The sequence below is a fragment of the Aythya ferina genome (assembly GCF_964211825.1).
Source record: "Aythya ferina genome assembly, contig: HAP1_SCAFFOLD_151, whole genome shotgun sequence".
Taxonomy (NCBI): domain Eukaryota; kingdom Metazoa; phylum Chordata; class Aves; order Anseriformes; family Anatidae; genus Aythya; species Aythya ferina.
In genome coordinates, this window is record NW_028181375.1 from 172,475 (window position 1) to 189,102 (window position 16,628).

At 46.1% G+C, this 16,628-nt stretch overlaps 1 long non-coding RNA gene across 1 annotated transcript; it reads right to left on the minus strand.

Moving 5' to 3' along the window:
• Positions 1–580: 580 nt before the first annotated feature.
• Positions 581–1,167, minus strand: LOC311428818. Its single transcript, XR_014687906.1, has 2 exons — positions 1,093–1,167; positions 581–965 (listed from the first exon to the last, which is right to left on the minus strand). It is a non-coding gene; the product is annotated as an uncharacterized lncRNA (long non-coding RNA).
• Between the last annotated feature and the right edge of the window lie 15,461 nt (positions 1,168–16,628).

A 16,628-nucleotide genomic window follows, 5' to 3' on the forward strand; every position in this document is an offset into this window, starting at 1 on the left:
TAGCCGACGGCCCCGGAATCGCCGTCCCCGAACCGTCCGATGTCGGACCCGGCACCCGGTGCTGCTTGCAAACGCGTCGCACAAGACCGGAGCACAGGGGCTCGGAAGAGCCAGCTCCCGCCCTGCCGGAGGCCGGACTCCCGGGCTATGTCCACATGTCTCTTCAATACTTTTAAGGATCGGGTCTCTTACCACTTCCCCGGGCAGCCTGTTCTAATAGCAAAGCACCCCTTCCATGAAGAAATGCTTATTCAGTATCGAGCTAGCCAGTGCTGGTAAACAGAGGTGTTTCTCCCTAGGGGTAGGGCTTGGCATTTCCCTCTCCTGAACTTCAAAAGGTTCCTGCCTGCCCCTGTCTGCAGCCTGTCAAGGTTCCTCTGAATGCGCAGCCCCCCCATACAAGCGCCTTTTCCACAGAAGCCACCGACCACCCGCCGCCTCGCCCCCTCCCAATTCGGCCTGCCCCAGGGCGCCACCGACCACCAACCTCCTTGCAGCACCACGCCTCAGCATCCCGAGCTATCCCGACAGCTTCCACCCATCGGGAGGTCCCACTTGTAATAAATGACCGAGTCCCAAATAGGCTTACAATTAATGTTTATGATTTATTAAAGGAATAGAGGTAAGCAAGCAGCGCTGGGTGCGCCAGGAGTCTCTGCTCCACCAAGACGCACACAAGTTACATCAGGCGGCTGGTTTTTATGCTGCTAGGCTAATACATATTCATTACTACTTCTACAAAAGGCAGGGTTATTCTAATTAGTTCCCAGAATCCAAACCCTCCCACTGGTGCAGGCGTTATCAGTCTCCGGTGGTCCCTCTGGGGGCCGCTCGTACTGAAGGCTCGTAGTCTTCCTCCCAGGCTTTGTCCTTTGGTCGTTCTTCAGCTTCTCCCCTCCCCTTATTTAGTAGTTGCTGGGCCAGATGTCAGAAAGCTGTGTCTCGTGCAATAGTCCGCACAGGCACTGCATAGCAAACACACCAAGTAACATTGACTTCAGTTACTCGCAACAGTTACTCACCTGATAAAGAACTGCATGCAATAAAGGCACCAAGTACTACATTATTCTAACAGATCCTACTAGCTGTTACCTCAAAAAGATGTGCGTACCCCTCGCTACTTGGAAACGCATCAGTCCATAAACTCTCATCCACCTGAAGAAGCCTGCAACTGACCGAAGGAAAAACAAACACCCCAAAGAGCAGCCCAAGCAGAATGAGCTCTCTGAGGGGATGCCTGGGACTCACATACCATTTGGCCCCGACTAGCACCCAAATCCAATCACCTGGGAAGGGAAGGGGCAAAGCACAAGGAAGTAGGAAGAGAGCAGCAGCAGCAGCTGTGGTGTTTGTTTTTTTTTTTTTTTTTTGTGTGTGTGTGTGTGATTTTTCTTTTTATTTTTTAATCAGTTTTAGCTCAAAAGCATGCATAGTGCAGACAAGAGAACTAGGGTGTTTCTAGAAGCAAAAATCCCCATGCTTTTGCTGCAGCTTTCAATATTAAAAGACATTATGACCAAGCAAGTAATTGGAACTCTTCCAACTGGAATTAGCTCAAACTTTTATTTACGTATAAAGAAAAAACTAGGAGTAGAACATCTGCTCCATCTTTTCCTCTTTCACCTTGCCATAGGCAGCTCTGGCTGTGACGTCCCAGATTGCATACTGCGTTTCAGCTTTAACAAATGAAAACCTTTACCCTAACCCTTACCCTTATCCTAACCATTAGCTTACCCTTATTCTTACCCCAAACCTAACCCTAATCCTTACCCTTACCCTAATCCTTACCCTAAACCTAACCCTTTCCCTAAACCTTATCCTCACCCTAAGCCTTACCCTTAGCCTTACCCTAACACTTACCCTTGCCCTAACCCTTACCCGTACCCTAATCTGAACCCAAACCCTAACCCTAATACCCTCACCCTAACCCTTACTCTAACCCTAACCACAACCCCAACCCCTAACCCCTAACCCTCACCCTAACCCTCTAAACCTACCCCTAACCTATCCCTAACCCTAACCCTCTAAGCCTAACCCTAACCCTCTAAGCCTAACAATAACCCCCAACCCCAACCCTCACCCGAAACCCTAACTCTAGCCCCAGCCCTAGCCCCTAACCCTAGTTCACGAGAACTACATCTCCCGGTATGCTCTGGGCATTCAACATGGCCTTCCGGAAGTCCCGAATCCGAAAACTACATTTCCCGGCATACTCTGGGTACGCAACATGGCCTCCCGGAAGTCCGGAGTCCCGAGAACTACATCTCCCGGCATGCTCTGGGCACACAACATGGCCTCCCAGTGCCGGAAAACTACACCTACCAGCATTCCCCGCACAGCCAGCATGGCCAATCACAGGCCGAGTGCTCGAGAACTGCATTTACCAGCACTCACTGGAACCCTCACCGCCCTTACAAAAAAAGCCTCAAGCCCTAACATCCAAAAAAACCTCGAAACCCCTACAGACCTAACCCAAACTATTTACCACACTAAACCCCTGAAGACCTATGCCTAAAACCCCCAACCCAAAATCTTAGGATGCTCAAAACCCAAACCCAACCCAAAATGTTAGGAATGCTCAAAGCCCTAGCCCAAAAACTTAGGGCGCTCCAAACCCTAACCCCAAAACATTAAGACGCAAAAAACCCTAACCCAAAAACTTAGGGTAATACACCATAAATGTTTGTTCATTGTCTTATCTGTAGCAACTAGCATAGGCTGAGTCGAGGATCTCAGTACAGTAGCATTATTATTCGAGATTACAATGGTGGGTGTCCCACAAGCAGGAGGGTGCCTACTAATTCCATACACAGTTTATACACTTTTTTTTTTCTGCCGAGGACCGGGACCCTCCCCTGTTTCCCCTTTAACTGTGCTATTCAAGGTTCATAATCTAGCTGGTGCTTCACAGAAAATACACAGCTGCTGGCCTGTTACAAGTCACATTTCTTTTGAGGTTTTTACTCTTTGAGGTGGTAATGTTTCTTACGCCATGATTTCCACCTAATTGCTGTAAGGATTCTGGTTGTCTGCGTTTTACAAGGTTGTCTGTTATAATAAATAAAAGTCCCAAATAGGATTACAATCAAAGTTTACAATTCACTGAATGAATAGAGGTAAGCAAACAGTGCTGGGTACGCCGGGAGTCTCTGCTCCACCAAGACGCGCACCAGTTATACACCAGTTACCTCCCTTAAGGGATATAGAGAAGCCCTCTCAGATACATCCGTCCTACTTCTCCTGCATGCGGCCGGAGGTCGGTCTAATTCTGGTGCTGTTGGTGGTGGAAGCTGGGGCAACGGTGGTACTGGTGGCGATACCACAGCCACCGGAGGGGGAGCCGCCGGGGGTGGATTGTTAGGATATGGAGGTGGTAGCTTATCCAACGGCTCACGTTTATCTTCTTTTTCTTTTTCATGTTCTTCTTGTTCTTCAAATTTCTTACCTGCTTTTAGTGTAAATATTGAGGCTGGAAAAGGACCTGAAGTCCTCCTGATCCATAATCCTGCATAATCACTTTCTTCCTGGCTAAAAGGTTCCTTTGAATTAACATGGATATTTAAGGCCTGGCAAATCCAGTCTTCGAAGGATCCAAAAACAGGCCAAAAGACATGTAGTCTTAAAGGCTCCTTTGGCCATTCTGTCACACAATACTGGACCATTTTTAATTTACTTTTTCCTTTTCTGGGGTCCCTATCATTCCAATTTCGAATCGTTATTCCTAATGGACTTTCTGGTGGTATGACTGGTAATTTGCTCCCTTTCTTCTGGTCTCTGGTCTTCGATTTTGTCTGACCCATCTAGGAATTTTACTCTGGCAATTCCCACAGCCCTTGGTTACCTTAGTAAGAGTGTCTTGCAGGGGGTCGAGGACCTATCACACACCCACAAATCCTATAGGAATCCCTTCGGTCCTTCACCGGCCACGTCCCTCGTGGGAGATTGAAAACGCGGTTAGAAGACCTCCACAATCGCTTCGGAACTAAGTTCCATCTCAGTCACACTCTTACACACACAGGCAACCGAACCCCACCCAACCGAACGGTATACGCTTTAAATGCTTACGACTCCGTCATCTTCGTTCGGATCTTCACACACACAATTATGGGCAAAATATAGTGCTGCAGCTGGCAAGGGAGCTGAAAAAAAGAATCAGAAACTTTGCTTACCTTTATTCAGGTTCAAGATGCCATTAGTTCCGACCTGACTCAAACAGCAGCCACCAAATGGTGGGGGTGCCTCTCCTAGATCAAACCAGAAATCAGGAACCAAAGCCCTCCCGGACGAGCGCCCTCTTGTAATAAATGACTGGGTCCCAAATAGGATTGCAATTGAAATTTACAATTTATTAAATGAATAGAGGTAAGCAAGCAGCGCTGGGTGCGCCAGGAGTCTCTGCTCCACCAAGACGCACACAAGTTACATTAGGCGGCTGGTTTTTATGCTGCTAGGCTAATACATATTCATTACTACTTCTACAAAAGGCAGGGTTATTCTAATTAGTTCCCAGAATCCAAACCCTCCCACTGGTGCAGGCGTTATCAGTCTCCGGTGGTCCCTCTGGGGACCGCTCGTACTGAAGGCTCGTAGTCTTCCTCCCAGGCTTTTCTCTTGTCCATCTCCTTTGTCCATCTTGGCTGGATGGCAGACACTTGCATAGTGTCCCATGCAACAGTTGTAATAGTTAGCAGTTATTCTGAAACCCCTTTGTTCTCTTATCCCCTATTGACCCGAATTGCTGGACCATTCCTTTGCAAGATTCAAGAACTATATATATTAACCACTCTGGTTTTCTCAGACTTTTCATCATATCATGCGGCCCTAGCATTGTTCCATATTGACACGAATCAGATGAACTCATTTCACACTGTTAAGCTGTCTTATCACTGCAAGCATATCTCAATACCACCTTCCTTCCCTCTACAGGATGTAACTGCGCAAAAACAACATTTTTATTCCCACAACCTTGATCCCCTTACCCTGAAATCCTTATTCCCCTTAAACCTAACAACTCTAACCACAACCCTAACCCTTATTATCAACCCCCTAACGCTAATGACACTGACCTTAATCCAAACCCCAAACTGCCCCTAACCCCAGACAACCAACAACGAAACACACACACACAAAGATGGAAACTACAAAAAAGGCAAAACCCACGATACAGGCCCCAAATCACAAATACGCAACCAAAATGCTACAGAAAAGCCCCAGATGCAGGCCCCAAATGCTACTGCTAGGCCTCAAAAGCTCAAGATGCATCCCAAAGCAAAAATGCAGGCCCCAAACGTTACAGAAAAGCCCCCAAACCCAGGCTGCACAAGTCTACAAGCAGGCCCCAAACTGCCAACAGAAGCAGGCACCAACCACACCCAGATGCAGACCCCAACTGCCCACAAGCAGCTCCTACCCCACCACCCCCTCCCAAGAACTGGACTCCACCCAGACACTGGCCCAAGACCCGGACCCGACCCCCGCCAACCCCCCTACCCTCCCCCCGACACAGGTGTACAAGCAGCTCACAACCCGCCCCTTCAGAGACCGGTCCCACTCCCCCCACCCCCCCCAAGACACGGGATGCAGAGGTGTACAACCAACTCCCAACTCCCTCCCCCTCAAAGGGAGGCCCCAAAGACCCCCAAATGGAGGCTCCTAGAGTGAACAAACAGCTCCCAACTTCCCCAGGCACAGGCCCACCCCCCCAAACACAGGCCACAAAGGTGTATAAACAGCCCAGACCCCCCTCCAAGACCATGGCCCCTATAGTGTACAAGCAGCTCCCAACCACCCACAGATGCAGGCCCCAACCCTTCTCAAAAGGGAGGCACCTAGAATGCATGAGCAACTCCCAACCAGCCTAAACATAGGTCCAAAAGTGCACAAGCAGCTCCCAACCCCCCTCAAATACAGACCCCAAAAGTGTACAAGTAGCTCCCCCCCGAGACAGGACCCAAAGGTGTACAACCAGTTCCCAACACCCCTGAGACACAGGCCCCAACCGCCCCCCCAGACACAGCGACCCAAATTCTACAAGCAGCTCCTAACCCCTGCCAGGCAGGCCCCCTACCCTATACAAGCAGTTCCCAACCCTCCTCCCCCCCCCGCCCGAGGGAGGCCCCCAAGGCCCCCACAAACACAGGCCCCTACAGTGTACAGGCAGCTCCCAGCCACCCCCAGATGCTGGCCCCAAAGTTGTACAAACAGCTCCCAGCCACCCTGCAGAAACAGATTCCTACATTGTACAAGCAGTTCCCAGCCCGCTAGACACAGGCCCTGACCCCCCACACATGCAGGCCCCAAAGGTGTACAAGCAGCTCCCACCCCTCCCCCAGACGCAGGTCCCAAGCCCCCCCCCCCCAAACACAGGCCCCTACAACCAGCACCCAACCCCCTACCCCCGATGCCAGGCCCAAAGGTGTAGAAGCAGCTCCAAACCTCCTCCCTCAACCCAGGCTCCAACAGTGTACAAGCACCTCCCAACCAACCCTCCCCTTCCCCCCCCCCCCCCCCCCCGCCCCCCGACACAGGCTCCAAAGGAATACAAAGAGCTCCCACCCCTCCCCCAGATGCTGGTCTCAACCCCCCCCCGCCCCCAGAAGCAGGCCCCAAAGGTGTAGAGTCAGCTCCCAACCCCCTCAATGCCGGCCCCAAGGGTCTACAAGCAGCTCCCCCCTTGCCCCCAGATACCGGCCCCCAGACACAGACCCCAAAAGCCTAATCACAGGCCCTGAACTCTAGAGGCAGGCTCCAAAACCCAGGACAAAGCCCCAGTGGTTCGAGACAGGGCCCAAATCCCAGACACAGGCCCCAAACGCTAAACATATGCCAAAAAAAGTATTAGTGCTGGTGCCAAATGTTACAGACAGGCCCAAAAGCCCGAGATGCTCAAGGCTGAGACGTAACTTGGCTTTCTGAATTACTGGAAAGCAGCTTTCATTCTCAGATAATTGTGTGCAGGCTAGATAGGATGGGGCTTCAGGCACCTCTTCACCTGAGGAAACACACTGCCATCAGGCACCACTGTGCCAGACAAGCTTGTTCTGCCAGAACACCCTACTCAGATGCACTGTGGCATTCAAGTGAACTGCTTTCATGCAAATATAACGACTGATGTTACAACCCACCTTGCCTGTGGCACCTGATGAACAGAAGAGTAAGCCACTGCAGCGCTTCAAAACCATCCCTGCACGTGCCGCTCCTTGTCGCTCTCTGGCCTTATCTCATATCCTTATCCACTTCTGTGGAGAGCCTGCCACGGCACCTGCAAAGCAAGACGGACACCTTTCATAGTCACCTTGTGCTACTTGGTCATTCTGCTCCAACCCAGCTCATGACCAGCCCCTCTTCTTACACAGCTCTTCAGAGTGCAGTTTGCTCCTTTGAGCCTGTGCGAGACACCTGTGAAAGAAAAAGAAACGCATAGGCCGATGCAGCATCCAAAGACACAGCACAACTAGGTAAGTTACTCTCATCTGCTCCCTTACCTCTGCCGCTTACCAGCCCCCGAGGCAGATGCTTCAATCTACCCTCTTCAAACAGCTACAACACCTCTAAAAGACAGAGGGGATGCTTAGAGGAACAGTGAGACCTACAACACAACAACTGCTACATCTGTTCCTCACTCACCTTGCCAGAGGCAGCTCTGCGTGTGACGTCCCAGGTTGTACACTGCGTTACCTAACCCTTACCGTAACCCTTACCCTAACCCTTCTCACCCTTACCATTACCCAAATCCTTACCTTTACTTTTTCCTTACCCTTACTCTTTCCTTTAACCATAACCTTACCCTTACCCTATACCTTACTCCAACCCTTCCCCTTACCTTCCCCTTCCCCTTACACTTAACCTAACCCTTACCCTTCTGCTTTCCCTAAAACATATCCTAACACTTTCCCTTACCCTTAAACTTACCCTAACCCTTTCTATTACCCTTACACTTACTCTTGCCCTAATCCTTGCTTGCACCCTTACACTTATCCTAACCCTTACCCTTACCCTTACTCTAACCCTTACCCTGACCCGTACCCTTACCCTTACCCGTACCCTTAACCTAACTTTAAACCTTAAACCTTACCGTAAACCTTACCCTTTCTGCTACACTTACCCTTAGCCTAAATCTAAACCTTACACTTACTCTTAGCATAACCCTCACCCTTACCATTACCCATACCCTTATCCTTACCCTAACCCTTACCTTTACACTTACGGTTACCATTAACCTTACCCTTACCCTAACACTTATCCTTAACCTAACCCTTACCCTAAACCTTACCCCAACCCTTACCCTGACCCTTACATTAACCCTAACCCTTACCCTAAACCTTACCCTTACTCTTAACCTTAACCTTACCCTTAACATTCACCTAATACTTACGCATACGTTTTCCTGACTTTAACCCTAAAACTAACCCTAACCATTACCCTAACACTTAACCTTACCCTAACCCTAACCCTTACTCTAACCCTTACCCTGACCTGTACCCTTACCCTTACCCTTACCCTTATACTCACCCTAATTCTTACCCATACCATAACCCATACCCTAACACATATTTGTACCCTTAACCTTACCGTTACCCTTAACCTTACCCTTACCCTTGCTCTATCCGTTACCCTTATGCTTACCCTTAACATAAACCTTACCCTTGACCTTACCCTTACCATAAGCCATACAACAACACTTACATGTACACTTTCGCTTGCACTTACCCTAGCAATTACTCATACAATTACCCTTAACCTTACTATTAAGCTAACCCTAAACCTTACCCTTATCCTAACACTTACCCTTATCCTAAACCTTACCCTTTCTGCTACACTTACCCTTTCCCTAATTCTAAACCTTACCCTAACCCCTCACCCTTAGAATATACATATATTTACCCTTTACCTAAACCTTTACCCCAACCCTTACCTTGACCCTTACATTAACCCTAATCCTTACACTAAACCTTACACTTACTCTTAACCTTAACCTTAGCTGTAACCTAATACTTACTCTTACGTTTCCCTCACCCTAAACCTAAAATTAGCCTAACCATTACCCTAACACTTACCCTTACTCTAACCCTTACCATGAACTTAAGTGTAAGTGTTAGGATAACGGTAACCTTAAGGGTGACCCTTAAGCTTATCCTTAATGTTTATGGTTAGGTTAAGGGTAATTGTACGAGTAATTACTAGGATAAGTGTAAGCGTAAGTGTACATGTAAGTGTTGATGTATGGCTTATGGTAAGGGTAAGGTAAAGGGTAAGGTTTATGTTAAGGGAAAGTGTAAGAGTAACGGATAGAATAAGGGTAAGTGTAACGGTTAAGTGTTAGGGTAATGGTTAGGGTTAATTTTAGGATTAGGGTGAGAAAAATGTAAGGTTAAGTACTAGCTTAAGGTTAAGGGTAAGGTTAAGGTTAAGAGTAAGTGTAAGGTTTAGGTTAAGGGTTAGGGTTAATGTAAGGTTCAGGGAAAGGTTTGGGGTAAGGTTTAGGGTTAGGTTCAGCTTAAGGGTAAGGGTTGGGGTAAGGTTAAGGGTATGGATAAGGATAAGTGTAAGGGATAGGGTAAGGGTAAGGGTTAGCGTAAGGGTAAGATTAATGGTAAGGTTTATGTTAAGGGTAAGCGTAAGGGTAACAGATAGAGTAAGGGTAAGGGTAACGGTAAGGTTAAGGGTAAAAATATGTGTTAGGGTATGGGTTATGGTATGGGTAAGAGTTAGGGTAATGTAAGGGTAAGGGTGAGTGTAAGGGTATGGGTCAGGGTAAGGGTTAGAGTAAGGGTTAGGGTTAGGGTAAGGGTAAGTGTTAGAATAATGGTTAGGGTTAATTTTAGGGTTAGGGTGAGGGAAACGTAAGGGTAAGTATTGGGTTAAGGTAAGGGTAAGTGTAAGGTTTAGATTTAGGCTAATGGTAAATGTAGCAGAAAGGGTAAGGTTTACGATAAGGGTAAGTGTTAGGGTAAGGGTAAGGTTTAGGGTAACATAAAGGGTAAGGATTACGGTAAGGGTAAGGGTACGGGTAGAATTTGTTAGAATATGGCTTATGGTAAGGGTAAGGTTTAGGGTAAGAGTAAGTGTAAGTGTATGTGTAAGGGTACGGGTCATTGTAAGGGTTAGAGTAAGGGTTAGGGTAAGGGTAGGTGTTAGGGTAATGGTTAGGGTTAATTTTAGGGTTAGGGTGAGGGAAACGGAAGGGTAAGTATTAGGTTAAGGTTAAGGGTAAGGTTAAGGTTAAGAGTAAGTGTAAGTTTTAGGGTAAGGGTAAGGGTTAATGTAAGGGTCAGGGTAAGGGTTAAGGTAAGGTTTAGGGTTAGAGTTAGGTTAAGGTTAAGGTTTAGGGTAAGGGTAAGTTATATGTATAAGGATAAGTGTAAGGGTAAGTGTTAGGGTAAGTGTAAGGATAAGGATAAGTGTACAAGTCAGGGTAAGGTTTAGAGTTAGGATTAGGGTTTGGGTTAGGGTAAGGGTAAGTGTTAGGGTAATGGTTAGGGTTAATTTTAGGTGTATGGTGACGGATAAGAAAGGGTAAGTAGTAGGTTAAGGTTAAGCGTAAGGTTAAGGTTAAGAGTAAGTGTAAGTTTTAGGGTACGGTTTAGGGTTAATGTAAGGGTCAGGGTAAGTGTTTGGGTAAGATTTAGGGTTAGGGTAAGAGTAAGTATATGGGTAATGGTAAGGGTAAGTGTTAGGGTTAGGGTAAGTGTAAGGTTTAGATTTAGGCTAAGGGTAAGTGTAGCAGAAAGGGTAAGGGTTACGGTAAGTGTAAGTGTAAGGATAAGGTTAAGGTTTAGGCTTACGTTAAGGGTAAGGGTAATGCTTTGGTAAGGGTAAGAGTAAGGGTAAAGGTAAGGGTTACGGTAAGGGTAAGGGTACTGGTAGAAGTATGTGTTAGAGTACGGCTTATGGTAAGGGTACAAGTAGCTCCCCCCCCAGAGACAGGACCCAAAGGTGTACAACCAGTTCCCAACACCCCTGAGACACAGGCCCCAACCGCCCCCCCAGACACAGCGACCCAAATTCTACAAGCAGCTCCCAACCCCTGCCAGGCAGGCCCCCTACCCTATACAAGCAGCTCCCAACCCTCCCCCCCCCCCCCCCCCCGAGGGAGGCCCCAAAGGTGTAGAGTCAGCTCCCAACCCCCTCAATGCTGGCCCCTAGGGTCTACAAGCAGCTCCCCCCTTGCCCCCAGATACCGGCCCCCAGACACAGACCCCAAAAGCCTAATCACAGGCCCTGAACTCTAGAGGCAGGCTCCAAAACCCAGGACAAAGCCCCAGTGGTTCGAGACAGGGCCCAAATCCCAGACACAGGCCCCAAACGCTAAACATATGCCAAAAGAAGTATTAGTGCTGGTGCCAAATGTTACAGACAGGCACAAAAGCCCGAGATGCTCAAGGCTGAGACGTAACTTGGCTTTCTGAATTACTGGAAAGCAGCTTTCATTCTCAGATAATTGTGTGCAGGCTGATTAAGGAGCTATTGGGGAGGCAAGGACAATCCCCAGACAAGGACTGTATATCTCGAAACAAGACACTGGAACTCATGATAAGGAAGCGGCAGGCGGACAGAGAAACGAATGTAAGGACTATAACTCTTGAAACTGGACATTGGAATTCATTATAAAGATACAACAAACGGGAGAATTGGCAACAACCAGCTCTTGCAATTAAGAAACATGCCAATTCAGCAGATTCCTGACCAAAGGTGAAAAGTACACTGTGAGGAAGACTCGGGGTCTTCCTCCCAAAGACCCCTGCCCACATCCCAAAGACCCCTGCCCACAATTCTTGGAAGGCTCTGCGCAGGCGCAAGGTGCCAAAAGGCTAATTAGCATGAGAAGCGAGGGAAGGCGGGGATAGGTAATGCATATGTATAGGTGCTTGTAGAATATTGATAGATTGATTGTATAAATTCAAGACTGCTTTCTGCTTTGGGTATGCACGATAGGTGGAGAGATCCCCCGTGCATCCAGCGCTGCAATAAAGAATATACCACTTAAAGGAATTTCGGCTTCGATCTTTGAATCAATTTGGCGACCCAGATGGGACAACCTCTCTGCCGGACTGCAGGACCTGCTGGGAACAGGACTCCCTAGGGTACCCCCGGGATTTCCCGGAGGGACTCCTCGACTCACCGGATCACTGCGGAGGCAGACAAGGACCCCATCATTGTAAGTGAGTATATTCTTTATTCTGGTTTGGTTTTCTGGTAGACCGGTCATCTGGAACTGTCTGTAAGTCAGAAGGTGATCTTCTGCGAGGCAGTGTTTGGTATATACTTTGTGGTTATCACCATAAGTACATGTTTGGGGACCTTAAGGAAGGAGCTCGCTTTAAGGTCCATCTGGAATTGTGTTGTCTATTACGGTTTTCTGACTCATGGAGTATGGTATTTAACTCTGGTTATTGTTACTGCGATTTTGGCTATTTTCCTGGTGGTAATAGTAGGTTCGTGGCATTGTTATAAGAAAGATATCGTTACGGTGTTACACAGTTCGGTTTTCTGACTTATCGCATGTGGAATTTGACTGACTATTGTTACTGTGATTTTGGCAATATTGCTGGTAATAGTAGTTTTGTGGCATCGCTACTGAAAGATATTGCGTGCCCGTATTTTTGTGAGTGATACGTTTTGTGATACGCTTTTGTAAGTAACATGTGTATTCTGAAAGTGTAAACTGGAAACTGGGGGGGCAAACAAGCAGTGAAATTTTAAAGAAAAGTGTGTTAGGATGTGTTTTAAGTCACTGGAAGGATATTGGAGGATCTGCCGGTGGAAGTGTGAACAGGAAAACATTGATAAAATATCGTAATCAGTGGTGGCCGCTTTATAAGCTGGAATGTGGAGAAAAGTGGCCCCTAAATGGAACTTTAAACTATAATATTTTGCTACAGTTAATGTTGTTTTTTGAGAAGCAGAACAGGATGAAATGTTGTATACTGATGTTTCAGCATCTTGGTGGGAAAAGGTAGGGAATTAAGTTGGCCCCTGACTGAACCTTTGATGTTGGCATTAGAGAAGTACAGGCTGGAGAAAGATAAAGGAAGTGTTAAAAGGGTTGTTGAAAGTGTTAAAGGTGTTTGAAGTTGAATGAGCAGGGAAAGAGGATGTAGGAATGTTAATAGTTCTGCCTCTGCCCGAGGCAGAGATCTTAAAATCATGGGTGTTAGCCCTTTAGGGCAAAGGGACCATGATCGGTCCGAGAGAGTTGTCACAGAAACAGAAAAGAGGTACACTCTTAAAACAACCTGAGTTCATGTGCGAGCTCAGATTGCTGATGGGACCGTTCAGGGAACTGTGGACAATTGCATTCCCCTGACCGACCCCCACTAAGACCCGAATCATCCTGAAAATCATGAACGGTTAAGTAAATACTAAAACCTGGATGAATTGGGAATTGAGAATATGCTTCCAACAAGGTCTAAAAGAAAGCCCTATGGAATTTTTGGACCAACTCTGAAATGTAATGAAAATAAATAAATAAATAAATAAATAAATAAATAAAACAAAACGGTTTGGACCTGGCTTTGGAGGACAAATTGACTAGCCTTTTCCTAGGGTAATCAACCCCTGATTTCAACAGGAGTAACGGGGACCTGGGGAATCTACCCTAGCGGATCCTCCACTGGTTATAATGAAGCTAGGGGAGGAATGGAAGTGAAATTTCTTATTGCTATGGGGCAACGTATTCAGTTCTAAATCAAGCATTAATGCCTTCACAGAATTATTATGTTAGGGTAAAAGGTGTGTCATGGTTTAACCCGGCCGGCAGCTAAACACCACGCAGCTGTTCGCTCCCCTTCCCCCTCCCTCTCTGGGACGGGGGAGAGAAATGGAAAGTGAAGCCTGTGAGTTGAGATAAAGACAGTTTAATAAGACAAAATAATAATAATAATAATAATAATAATAATAATAACAATAATAACAATAATAACAACAATAATAATAATACAATGATGATAATAGTACCACTACTAATAATGTGTACAAACAAGTGATGCACAATGCAATTGCTCACCACCCGCTGACCGATGCCCAGCCTAACCCCGAGCAGTCCGGCCCCCTCCCCCTGGCTAGCCACCCCTATGTATTGTTTAGCCTGACGTCAGATGCTATGGAATACCCCTTTGGCTAGTTTGGGTCACCTGTCCTGGGTCTGTCCCCTCCCAGCTCTTACTGCACCCCCAGCCTGCCTGTTGGCAGGACAGAGCAAGAAGCTGAGATGTCCTTGGCTTGGTATAAGCATTGCTCTGCAACAATTGAAACATCGGGGTGTTATCAGCACTCTTCTCATCCTAAGCCAAAACATAGCATTCTCCCAGCTACTAGGAAGAAAATTAACTCTGTTCTAACTGAAACCAGGACAAGGTGTAACCGAAAAGGCTTATTTTTGTGAACCTTTGAAGTACAAATTAGGGAAACAATGGGGCATACACAGATTTTTATCTATGCCTAGCTCCTCATGGGCACTCTTAGGTAGAGATTTATTAGAGCAAGTAGGAGCAGAAATTGTCTTTGAAAAAGGGAAAATGGAATTAAGAACAGGAGAAGAACAACTAATAAATGTGTTAAGCTTGGCACTAATACAAACTGACCCTAAAAGTGAAATACCTTTAGAGATCACAGATCAAGTATGTCCAGGAGTTTGGGCTACCGAAGTCCCTGGAAGAGCTAAAAATGTGACCTTAATAATTATTAAATTAAAGCCAGGAGAGAAACCCGTTAAGGTTAAGTAATATCCTTTGAGGATAGAAGATAGGAAAGGAATTAAAGAGATAATTGATCAATTTTTACAGTATGGATTATTGATTGAATGCGAATCAGAATCCAATGCACCCATATTGCCAATTAAAAAGGCAGATGAAAAAGCTATAGGCTAGTTCAGGATTTGAGGGCCATAAATAAAATCACTGAGGATATACATCCAGTAGTGGCAAACCCTTATACTTTGCTGACTAAATTAAAGAATAGTCAAGTCTGGTTTACCGTACTGGATTTAAAAGATGCCTTCTTCTGCCTAGGCTTAGCCACAGAAAGCCAAAACCTATTCGCCTTTGAATGGGAAAATCCCGATTCAGGCAGAAAGACGCAGCTTACGTGGACATTACTACCTCAAGGATTCAAGAATAGCCCCACTATTTTTGGAAACCAATTAGCAAGGGAACTCGAAACATGGATACCTCCGGACACTGAAGGTGCTTTGTTACAATATGTAGATGATCTCTTAATAGCTACCGAGACTAAAGGGAGTTGGATTCAATGGACTATAAGTCGTCTTAATTTTCTGGGTTTAAATGGATATCAAGTCTCTTGACAGAAAGTCCAGCTGGCTCAACAAAGTGTGACCTATCTGGGATTTGACATTTCGGAAGGACAACGAGAACTAGGAACTGAACATAAGGAAGTCATTTGCCGGACTCCAGAACCTCAAATGGTAAAGGAGCTACAAAGCTTTTTAGGAATGACAGGTTGGTGTCGCCTTTGGATTTATAATTATGGACTATTGGTAAAGCCTCTATGTGAATTGATAAAGATTAACCAGTCAAAGTTAGTCTGGACTGGAGAAGCACAAAAAGTCTTTAAACAACTTAAACAAGAATTGATGATTTTGAAATATCAAGCAATATTGGTAGAACAGGACGACGTGGAAATTGTGATAATTCATATTGTGAATCTAGCCTCTTTTCTTAGTGATGCTCCGGCACAAGCTGTGATTCACGATTGTTTAGAAACTCTAGAGACTGTGTATTCCAGCCGACCAGACCTTAAGGAGGAGCCCATGGAAGACGCGGAAGAAACTTGGTTCACGGATGGGAGCAGTTTTGTTACGCAAAGACAACGTAAAGCTGGATATGCTATAACAACTACTCAGCAGGTAATCGAGTCTAAGCCTTTACCCCCTGGAACATCAGCTCAAAAGGCGGAGATAGTTGCTCTCACGAGAGCATTGGAACTGGCAGCGGGAAAAAGGGTAAATATTTGGACAGATTCTAAATATACATTCGGCGTGGTACATGCTCATGGAGCAATTTGGAAAGAACATGGATTGCTGACCGCTCAGTGAAAACACAAAGTATGCTGAAGAAATTTTAAAATTGTTAGAGGCTGTAAAACAACCAGAAAAGGTAGCTATCATGCATTGTCAGGGACACCAAAAGGGGAACACCGATTTTGAAATTGGAAAATCGATTGGCAGAGGCTAAGCAGGCAGCTGAAATAACTGAGGTGAAGGCATTGTCTTTGATACCAGACGGTAAAATCCAAACTATATCCAAATTATACAAAAGAAGACTTAAAATTAATTGAAGATTTGAAAGGTAAAATGAAACCAGATGGATGAGTATATTTAAAAGATAACCCCATAGTAATACCCTCTAGTTTGACATGGCCCATAGTTCTTACAGAACACAATAAAACGCATTGGGGAGCTGGCACACTGCATAAGAGCCTGAGTCAGACATTAGTGGGACGATATGATAAAACAAGTAACTCAACAATGTAGCATTTGCTTACACAATAACCCCAATACCAAGGATAGAATAAAATTTGGAATAATCGGTAAAGGAAATTATTCGGGGCAACAGTGGCAAATTGATTTTTCAGAACTCCCTAGAAAAGGGGGGTATCATTATTTACTGGTT